We start from the raw sequence: 8545 nt of genomic DNA on the forward strand, positions 1-8545 counted from the left end.
CTGAATTCATTTTACCATTATCTGGATCAATTCTAAGAATCACTCTTAATGTGTCTGTCTCTTTCTTCTGGTACCAGTAGATATTCGCGTTACCACACTGATGAGTTTGACAGCTGAAGGAGGCTGATTGACCGACTCTCCTGGTCAAAGTCAAATCGTCCTGAATCAGCTGTGCTGCCATGGCAACCAGCCCTGCAGAGACACACACAGGTAGATGAAGGTCAGTGTGACAGCGTTTGTTCCAGGTGGACTTTTTGGCCTCCTGATTGGCTGGAAACACTCACCTGAACACAGACAGCACAGAGCAGCAGCTGGGAGGAGAAGCATCTTGTGCAGTGGTGTTTCCTCTGGAGAAGCTGAGCACAAGTGGAGCTGTGATGCAGCTGAGGCCAAACAAGGACGAGCTGTGAGAGCAGAGCAGGCCACGTGCTTTCTAACAGCTCCTCAAAGCTCCCATCAGCCCCTGTTAGCGGCCCACAGATAAGGCTGCTGCTGCTGACTGACAGCTCAGCTCAAGCTGCTGTGTGCTTTCATGCTCTGGATTTAAAGCTGACGGCAGATCCACTAAATCTGCTTCACATCATGCACAAAGACTCAAAACATTCATGTTCCCACAAACACATTCAGGTTGGTGGTCAATTTAGTGACACAGACTGTTATCTGTTGTTGGGAGCAAAACAGAAAACTACAAATCCACACAGCTCCTCAACTCTCATCAGATTTCAATAAAAGTTTCACATTTGTAACATGACAAACATTTTTAAACAATTCTGCAGATTTTTTTTAATATTCTTTTTTATTAATTTCTGCCACATAATCATAGAAACATTCACACTCAGACATATTTAGTACTTTTATAAACATTTATATCAAAACTCGAGTTTAAAATAAACTGAGACAATTAGTTGAATGTGTAAAATTATTTCAACAAAAAATTAAAATGTGTCTGATTGCCTTTCTGTTTTCTCAACATACTAATAATGTTCTTAAAAAATAATTAGTTTCATGAGGAGGTCTAGGTGTAAAGAAGCAACTGGATTTTCCTTACATGCTAGCTCAGTTTTTGGTTTAAAGTTATCAATTTTACTTTTTGCTTTATTTTAAGGTGGTTATTTTGGCAAATTTGACTGCAGTAAACATATTTTCCTATGATATAAAAAGTTTGATAAACATTCATAATCCAACATTGCTGTGTATTTTAATGCACCGTAATTTCAGAATTAAGTGTTTCTACATCTCTGATAATTCATCATATCCATTTAACAAGTTCATTATTCTTCATATATTTCAATCATCTGAATATTCTGCTGCAGTTCCACAATATTTCACCTTCCTCATCTGTTATTAATGTCTTTCATTCCAGCCGTCTCATGTCAACATGTGTCCATAAAGAAGTGTCTGCATGTGATGCTGCTGCTGCATCAGGATTATCAGTGTTACACTGCTGCCCTCTAGTGGCTGCAAACACACACTGCATCCAGCCTTCTACTACTGCTGCTACTATGAGCACACACTACTGCTGCTGAGGCTGCTGCTTCTTCTGCTGCTGCTAATGCAGCTACTTCTGTCTGTGAGCTGCACACAACTTTCATTAATCAAAGAGTCCTGATCTCAGCATCATGGAGTCAGTCTGGATCACATGAAGAGACACTGAGACACACTGAATCCTCACAAGAACTGTGGCAAGTTCTCCAAGATGCTGGAAACAAGCGACCTGCCACAGAATCAGGAGTCCAAAGAGTCAGGAGGCCGGTCCAGAGCTGCTGTTTGAGAAGACTGTAAGGACCTCTGGTTGGAGAATCACTGAAACAGCTCCAGGGGGATGCAAAGTGACCAAAAAGAGACAAAATGAATCAAAGTGATGGAAAACAGCCACAAATGGACACAAGAGTCTCAAAATAACCTTCAAGCCAAATTTGACTGAAAACAACCACAAAATGATTAATAAGAGACATACTTTCACAACAAAATGCAAAAATAACACAAAGACACACAAAACAAAACTGACCAAGACGGACCAAGACTTCAAACTGCCAAAAAAAAAAGCATCAACATAAAGGAGAAGAAATCACCTCCAGGATGTCCTTCTATCCATCCATCCTCTATACACCACTTTATCCTCACTAGGGTCATGGGGGGTGCTGGAGTCTATCCCAGCTGACTCGGGTGAAGGCAGAGGACACCCTGGACAGGTCACCAGTCTGTCACAGGGCTACATATACAGACACACAATCACACTCACATTCACACCTACGGACAATTTAGAGTAACCAATTAACCTCAGCATATTTTTGGACTGTGGGAGGAAGCCGGAGTACCCGGAGAAAAACCACGCATGCACAGGGAGAACATGCAAACTCCATGCAGAAAGATCCCAGGCCCACCTCGGGATCTTCTCGCTGCAAGGCGAAAGTGCGAACCACGACTCCACTGTGCAGCCCTCCAGGACGTCCTGATTTAGAGTAATTAACTGCTCCTGTTGAGTTCAAATTATAGAAAATGATTTGATTCCAAACAAATCTTTCTTTTGCAGCATGTGTAAGCAGACATCTTTCTTCAGCTGAGGTCAGAAGAAGAACCCAAAGAGGAAATGCTGCTAAACCTAACAAGAGAACCTCCTCTACCAGTAGCATGCACTCACTGCTCAACATTTACCTCCTCATGACTCTGTGATCCCAAACTATCACAAGACAGATAAACAACCTCCTCAGCCCACAAACAAAACAAAACCTGAACTGAAACACACAAACACCTCAAAGTACGCCTCCAAGAGCAAAATCACATAACCTTTAAAGGTTTGCCAGCAGATGAGACAAAAGGGAATCCCCAACATCATGATATCAGTCTTTAGAACTCTTTACTCTTTAGAACAGCCCATAATGCTGTGCTAACAAAGTGCTCAGTTCAAATTAGGATCATAAGAAAGTTACTGAAAGAGAAAGAAACACACCAAACACCAGGAAATTCCTCACAATGGATGAGTTCCCAGTTTGTTCTGACTGGCTCTCAGGCTGCTACAAAGGAGGAGATGAACAGAGAGGTTTTACTGCAACAGACAGAGATTTATGAAGAAAAAGCATCAGTGGTGTGTGAGGGTGTATGATGGCAGTGGTCAATGTGTGGTTCATGTTGTCAATGTAAAACAAACCACAGTAAGACAAAGAAGAGCATGGATGGATGGATGTAAGAGAGAACATGGAGATCTCTGTCTCCACAGGTCTGCTTATAGAACCAGGAACACTGTCCAGGTGTACCAGGTGAGGTGATTGTAGCTCCACCCAGACAGAGACCTGCAACAGAAGAGCAAGAGAGAGAAGACCAAGACTCTGGGACCATAAGACACCAACAACAGAGAAAAACATCTAGAAAAGAAAGATTAAATAGAGTTAAAACAAAAGACAAAATATAAATGTCAAAAATATCAAATGGGTCTGATATCATTGAATGAATGTTCTTTTACATCATTTCACACACGTTCTCTGTGTTGTTTGTAGGATCCACCAGCTGTTATTACACAGTGGAACAGGACAAAAGCAGATTTTTGCTCATCCCGCTTTCTGTAGCTCTGATTCCTAACAACTTTGCAGCCACAGGTCAGAAACGGGGCTTCCTGTGATCAGTAGAGCAGACACATCAAGACACTGCAAGCAAGACGCTTTCCAGATCTGGAACGAGGGCATAAAGTCATGAACCTGCAGGAGGCGAGCATCAGATCAGACTTTAAAGGATTCCCCTACACAGACCTCCAGGATGTAAATTAGGCCTGTCTCAGCCAAGAGACTGGTTTAAACCCCCAGCTGCTATCCAGCCTACAACGGACCAAATGGCTGCAAATAAACATTTGGACTGATTCCTGAACCACTGAAGGGGAATCAGGAACCTGGATGACAACTTCAAAGACATTCCACTCACTGACAAAGGAACTCTGGACTCAAGACAATCATCCCACAATTCTCCTTTTATGTACATCCATATCACAGAAAAAAATATTTTTTCAATAACTTCATGGTCAGTCCACATCTTGCCTTGCCTTCAATCTTGTGTTTCTCCTGATTAATATCAGTATGATCATTCGTAACATGTCTGTCATCCACATGATCCTATTTGCAGAGGTGGGTAGTAACCAGTTACATTTACTCTGTTACATTTACTGGAATAATTTTTTTTAAAAAGTAGTTCTGAGAGTAGTTTTACTCTGCCATACTTTTTATTTTCACTTGAGTAGATTTGAGAAGAAGAAACGCTGCTCTTACTCTGTTACACTGGGCTACACTTGAATATTCGGATCTCAAAATTAATTTTGGATACCACTTGTCAGGGCCTCCTCCTCCCCCTGTCCTTCCTGACATCCAATTCCCCTTTTCCTCTCTCTCTCCCTCTCTCTCTCCCTCTCTCTCTCCTCTCTCTCTCTCTCTCTGCACCAGGTGGAGTGCAGCCTCACAGCTGCCTCCACTTGGTGATTAGCTTCTCTCCCCAGAATCCGGGCAGCTGCGGCTCATCGACTGATTACACCTCCCTCCATAAAAGACCGGCTCCTGCACCCACAATCTGCCAGATTGTAAACGCTGCTATGCAGTCAGTTTCCCTCTCGCAGCTTTCATTGAAGTGAAATTGTACTAACGTTTGTTATCCTCTCCTTCACCTAGAGCGACCCAGCTGCCCAGATCCCTTCCCGACCTGCCTGTCTCCCTCATGTCCTCCTTGGACTCCCTCCTCGGCTCCCTTCCTGCACCGTGTTCCTCTCCGGATTCCCTCCTTGGCTCCCCTCCTGCGCCCCCGGATCCACCTGTTGCCTCCTCGCTCCCGGACCATCTGCGCCTGGCTTCCTCCATCCTCCGGCATACACGTCTTCAGCCCTCCTGCTGCCATCAGGCGACCGCTCGCTCCCCAACCGCCACACTCTGGTCCTCCCGGAACCTTCTCTGACCCCCTGATCCCCGGCTCCGGCGCTCCATCCCCGGACTTCTCATCACCACTCCCTCCTGGACCCTCTCCTGGCTCTCCATCCCTCCACTATCCCCCACCTTCCGTCAATAAACCTTCATTCAGCCTGTCCCTGCCTCGGTAGTGTGGTCTCTGCTCAGGTTCGCCACCTTGTTTCGTGACAGTACAATCTGGCCAAATAATGAACCCGGAGAACCCACTACCGAGGTCAGATCGACCATCTCCCCCCAAGGTGCTTCAGGCCTTAGCCAGACAGGGCCACCTGCTCAGTCAGCACAGTAAAGCCCTCCAAGAGTTAGCAGACACCAGTCAACAGATGAACGCCCAGTTAAACGCATTATCAGATCAGATGACCCAAGTTGCCTCTGCCCCGACCCTGCTCAGCCAGCACAGCGAGGCCCTCAAAGAGTTAGTGGACACCAGCCGACAGATGCATGCCCAGATGAATGCCCTAACGCAGGGGTGTCCAAACTTTTTGCAAAGAGGGTCAGATTTGATAAAGTGAAGATGCCTGGGGGCCAGTAGTTTCTTCTGATGTTTCTTTAAACACAAAGTTACATGCAAATGTACACTATTATAAAACAATTTTCATTGTCACAATTCTCTTTATTTTTCAAAAGGCAGTGTAACCAAATATAAGCCACTCAGGCAGGTGTGAACAACTCTAAAAACACAATTCTGCCTTTAATTCATATCTGGAGAGTCACATAACAATGAACATTGAACTGTATGGAATACCTTAAATTTCCATGAGTTTGATAAATATCTTTGTCTCATGAACATTTTAAACAGGAGTTATATGTAATGCAAAGTTGTCTGTTATCATTAAAGTTTAAAACAAGTGAATTTTCTCTTGTCTTTCACAAGATCATTCAGAGAGTAATAGTTTGTGTCACATCTACAGGTACACAACATCAACAGTTACAACCAAATCTTATTCAAGATGTGTAATAAAAAAAAAGTGCCATAAGTCCAAGTGCATAAGTATGCTTTTGGCTTTTCACTGTTAATAGTGACAGATGTTACTGTTCAAAACATTCATTTTCAGATTGTTCAAGAAACCAATAACTTGCTTACACTTATGAGAAGGGTGGTACTGAGATTTGGATTTCAGTAAAGAGGCCAGGTCTGGTTTGAGGGAAGTGGTTGAGATGCGTAAAATGTCACGTAAGTGGGAGTCACTTAGTCTTGACCTCAGTCTGTTCTTGTTTAAGTTCATGACAGAGAATGTCTGCTCACACAAATATGTGGAGCCGAATAAGCCCAGCATTTTCTTGGCAAATGTTCACATTTCTGGAAACCTGCCTTTATCCAGCTGCCCATAAAAGTCAACAAGAGAAAGCTACTGGTGCTTACCGCGCCGCTCATCATCACCCTGCAGCTCAATGAGCTGCAGCTGCAGCTGTGGAGGAGCATCATCAGGGTCCACGGAGAAGGGAGAAGAGAAAAGTAACATGTTCTTTTCAATAACTGCAAAATCCCGAAAGCATTGGTTAAATTCCATAGAAAGAGATGCGATAGATGTTGCATAACTCATCATTTGCGCACAGATGTTGTCCTGTGGGAAACTGTCGATGACCTCTTTCAAAGCTGGAATGTGCGCGGTACAGGGCTCCGTTTGGGACAAGTGTCTCTGCAAAAGTTGCAGCTTGATTCCAAAGGCCTTGGTGTGAGCGTACAGCTGGCTCACCACAGCATCTTGTCCTTGCAGATTAACATTCAGCGCATTCAGATGCTTCGTCATGTCAACCAAAAAAGCCAAATCTGCCAGCCATACTGGATCGGACAGTTCTTCCATCGGTTGCCCCTTTTCACCCAAAAAACGTCCAATTTCCTCTCTGAGAGAGAAAAACTGGTGCATTGCCGACCCCCGACTTAGCCACCTCACATCGTTGTGATATATTACGTCTCCGTATTCAGCCTGAATGTCAAGCAAGAACTGCTGAAACTGTTGGTGGTGTAGAGCTTTAAAGCGAATAGAATTGATTGCCTTTACCACTGGTTTCATAACATGATCAAATTTGAGATGTTTGGCGCAGAGAGCCTGCTGGTGAATTGTACAGTGAAGTTTAATCGCGTTACCTCCTTCTTCGCTGACTTTATTGCAGATCAGTGTGGACAATCCACTTCGCTCACCAGCCATGGCAGGTGCACCATTGGTAATAATCCCAGAAACTTTACTCCATGGTAGTTTCAGATCATCAACAGCTTCACAAACAGAAATGAAAAAATCCGTTCCTCTGGTTTGGCCTTTAAGGCTTTGGAGGTCAAGCAGCTCCTCTGTTACGTTCATGTTGTCATCAACTCTTCTTAAAAAAATCAAGAGCTGTGCAGTGTCAGATGCATCGGTGCTTTCGTCGCAGGCTAATGGGAAATAATCAAAAGCCAATCCCCTTTCCCCCAGTAGTCTCTGAATATCTAAAGATATGTCCTCGACTCTCCGTGCCAGTGTTACGTGCCAGGCAAACGTTCATAAATTCTTGCTTCTTCTCGGGGCAAATGTTCTCCACCATTTTCCTGACACAGTCTTTGATAAATGCACCTTCAGTAAAAGGTTTGCCATGTTTAGCTATTAACATGGCCACTTTGTAGCTTGCTTTGATGATACTTTCCTTTGACTCACAGGCCCGCGTGAAGAATTGCTGTTGTGATGCCAGAGCAGCTTGGAGTTGCTTCACTTTTTCAGCTCCCTGTTAGCTTGTCGTATGTGTTAGCATGTTTAGTTTGGTAGTGTCTCTTTATGTTAAAATCTTTAAACAAGGCAACAGTCTCTTAACAAATAAGACAAACGCAATTGCCTCGATCTTTAGTGAAGAAGTACTGTAATTCCCATCTTTCCTGAAAGCGGCGGCCCTCACTATCAACTTTCCTCCTTTTCTTTGCAGTCGCCATTGCAGCAATGAGCAGAGAAGGGTTTGCCGAGGATGCAGAGCCAGATAGCATTAAGGTGGTGCTGCCACCATGTGGTGAAAGGTGGAATAACATTTTAAAGTTTTGTGATTTATTTATTCTGTTAGACAGTGGCCTTAAATAATACATTATAAGACCGAAGTTGCGGGCCGTATGAAATCCGACCGCGAACCGTGATTGGCCCCCGGGCCGGACTTTGGACATGCCTGTCCTAACGGATCAGTTAAACCAAATTTCCTCTGCCCTCGCCCAACTCCCAACCCTTCAAGCCCCGCCAGCTCCCCCACCTCGTGCACCACCGGCCACGGAACCTGCCACCCTAGCCCCAACCCCGGTCCGTGAACCTCATGTCCCAACTCCAGAAAGTTACGCCAGCGACCAGGGCGCCTGCCAGGAATTTCTTATGCAGACCTCCTTGGTCTCTAGAATGCAGCCCCTGACTTACAGCACTGACCAACAAAAGATCGCATACATCCTCAGCCTCCTCACTGGAGCGGCCCAATGCTGGGGATCAGCGGTCTGGATGAACAACAACCCAGTCTGTGAGTCCTACGCTGCTTTCACCGAAGAGATGAGGCGCGTTTTAGACCACCCGGTTCAGGGGCAGAATGAGGCAAAGCGCCTAGGCAGCCTCACACAGGGGGGACAGAGTGTGGCGGAATACGCGGTGGAGTTTCGGACCCTGGCGGCT

This window comes from Acanthochromis polyacanthus, chromosome 9 (assembly GCF_021347895.1).
Source record: "Acanthochromis polyacanthus isolate Apoly-LR-REF ecotype Palm Island chromosome 9, KAUST_Apoly_ChrSc, whole genome shotgun sequence".
In the NCBI taxonomy this organism is placed as follows: Eukaryota; Metazoa; Chordata; class Actinopteri; family Pomacentridae; genus Acanthochromis; species Acanthochromis polyacanthus.